Source organism: Salvelinus sp. IW2-2015, linkage group LG18 (assembly GCF_002910315.2).
Source record: "Salvelinus sp. IW2-2015 linkage group LG18, ASM291031v2, whole genome shotgun sequence".
NCBI classification, from domain to species: domain Eukaryota; kingdom Metazoa; phylum Chordata; class Actinopteri; order Salmoniformes; family Salmonidae; genus Salvelinus; species Salvelinus sp. IW2-2015.
Window position 1 is genome coordinate 19,785,675 of NC_036858.1, and position 2,950 is coordinate 19,788,624.

Sequence of the window (2,950 nt, forward strand, 5' to 3'; positions counted from 1 at the left end):
TATCCCATTCTCTGCAAATGCCTCTTAAAGCTTCTGTCAGTGGATGGTGAGTGTTGCGTGCACAGCTCATTTTCAAGGTCCTCCAGAGATGTTACGATCGGGTTCAAGTCCCAGCTCTGGCGGGCCACTCAAGGACATTCAGGAGACTTGTCCCAAAGCCACTCCGTGCATTGTCTGGCTTGTGTGCTTTAGGGTCCTTGTCCGTTGAGGTGAACCTTGCGCCCCAGTCTGAGTCCTGAGCCGCTCTGATGCAGGTTGTTCATCAAGGATCTCTGTAACTTTGGCTCCGTTCATCTTTGCCTCGATCCTCACTAGTCTCCCAGTCCTTGCCCTCTTAAAAACTTCCCCACAGCTGATGCGCCACCATCATGCGTTCACCGTATGGATGGTGCCAGGTTCCTCCAGGCCGTGACTCTTTGCATTTTCAGGCCAAAGAGTTCAATGTTGTTTCATCAGACCAGAGAATCTTGTTTCTCATGGTCTGAGAGTCTTGAGGTGCCTTGTTGGCAAACTCCAAGCGGGCTGTCATGTGCCTTTTACTGAGGAATTGCTCCGTTCTGGGCCACTCTACCATAAAGGCCTGATTGGTGGAATGCTGCAGAGATGGTTTCCTTCTGGAAGGTTCTCCCACAGAAGAACTCTTGGACTCTGTCAGAGTGACCATCAGGCTCTTTGTCACCTCCCTGACCAAGGCCCTTTTCCCCCGATTGCTCAATTGGCCGGGCGGCCAGCTTCTAGGAAGAGTCTCGGTAGTTCCAACGTCTTTCCATTTAAAGAATATGGAGGCCACTGTGTTCTTGGGACCTTTCAATGCTGCAGAAATGTTTTTGGTACCCTTCCCCAGATCTGTGCCTTGACACAATTCTGTCTTGGAGCTCTACAAACAAATCCTTCAACCTCATGACTTGGTTTTTTGCCTCTGACTGCACTGTCAACTGTGAGACCTTAAATAGACAGGTGGTGTGCCTTTCCCAAATCATGTCCAAATCAATTGAATTTTACCACAGGTGAACTCCAATCAAGTTGTAGAAACATCTCAATGATGATCAAATGGAAACACGATGCACGTAAGCTCAATTTCTAGTCTCATAGCAAAGAGTCTGAAAACGTATATAAATAAGGCTATTTCTGTTTAATATTTTATACATTGGGAAAAAAGCTAAAAACCGTTTTCGCTTTATCATTATTGTACGAATCCCGCCGAAAGATGGTGCCTCTTCCCGTTGGGCGGCGCTCGGCGGTCGTCGTCTCCGGCCTACTAGCTTGCCACCGATCCCCCTTTTCTGTTTCATTTAGTTTTGTCTGATTTGTTGCACCTGTTTTGTGTTTAGGTTTATTGTGGCGCAAAACCCAGTTGGCCGCCGACTTTTGTGCGGGCTTGTTTTCTGTTTGTTGGTGTTCGTATTTTTCTGTGTTGGTGTCTGTTCCCTGTGGATTTTGTCCTGTTTGTTTGGACTGTACTTGACGCGCCCTTGGATGTGTGGCGTAGCCGTTCTCGTTATATATTTTTTGGAATATTAAATCCACTTGCTACTCACTACCCCTGCTCTCTGCGCCTGACTCCTTCATCACCACTATTGGAATTGTGAACATTATGAGGTATTGTGTGTAGATTGATGATAATATATATTTTTAAATACATTTCAGAATAAGGCTGCAACGTAACAAAATGTGGAAAAAAGGAAGGGGTCTGAATACTTTCCAAAGTGCACTGTATATTTCGAAGAAGTCATTATTATTTGGCCCATACCTGTTTAATTAGCCGGATATGTTTTTGGTCAATAGTACAGTTTGCACAATCGTATCAAAATTGTTGTTAATAATATAATCACCCCTTTTGAGTTTCTTTGCCTATGAAAAAATATATATTCTTTCTCTTTTTAGCCACGTAAAAATGTATATATTTTTTGTGATCTGTTAAGCCATAACAGTTGTAACTGGACCTATATTTATATTTCCCACCACAACCAATGTTTGTAAACTATTGACCTTTTCTGGCTGCTTTTGAGACACGGTCGATCCCTCCTTGGGCCACTTACTGTTAAAAGTAAATAAACGCTAAACAATCACAAAACAGGCAACTATTTATCACTATGTATAATGATAATTGTGTGTTATGATGATAAACCTTTATACTGCACTCTTCCTCCCCTCCATTTCGCCAATTCTCTCTATTTTTCAGCTCCAGATGACAAAACTCCAAGGAGTGTGTGTGCATGTTTTATTTTCATTTTCCGTGTCAGCCACCATCTCTCCTAACCATTACCTCTCCACCAACTGTGAGTAAGGCCCACAACTGCACATGTTCGTTGTGGGAAATGGATAACACAATCTGTAGCCTAAATATCTCCAATCCAAAATAAAATGGAGCATACATAGTAACAAGTAGTCTACTCTACACACACACATTGAGTATGTCAATATAGTGTGTTTTATTTCTGTTAGCCACCCATCTCTGAGGTCTGGTACTCCTTCCAGGTCATCTCTCTCTCTCCATTCCTTGGCCTTGGTTGGCCTGACCCTGAATTTAATCGCTACATACATGTATTGTGAGAACAAAAGATGTGGATGGTAGCCAGGGAATGGCTTTGGTACATAAAAAAATACTTTTTTGCAGACATAAACATATTAGCCTGCCACCCTGGGAACCCTTTTCACATGGTGAGGCTGTTGAGGCCCTGTTTCAGCTCCAGATGAACAAAAACCTGGCACACACTCCCAGAGGTTGCAGGTCTGGCTGACTTCCTTTTGGTCATTCATTTTAATCAGAGAAATATCTGATAAACCAAACTGTTGCTTTAACTGAATGTATTTTATTGCACACAATCCTCAAATAAAATGGGGCATACATAAAATAAACAATGTGTTAACATTGGTCTAATGTGTTGTGTGTGTGGTGAGAGGGAGGCCTGGTTTTTCAACTCAGAAAAATACCACAATAGTCTTATTA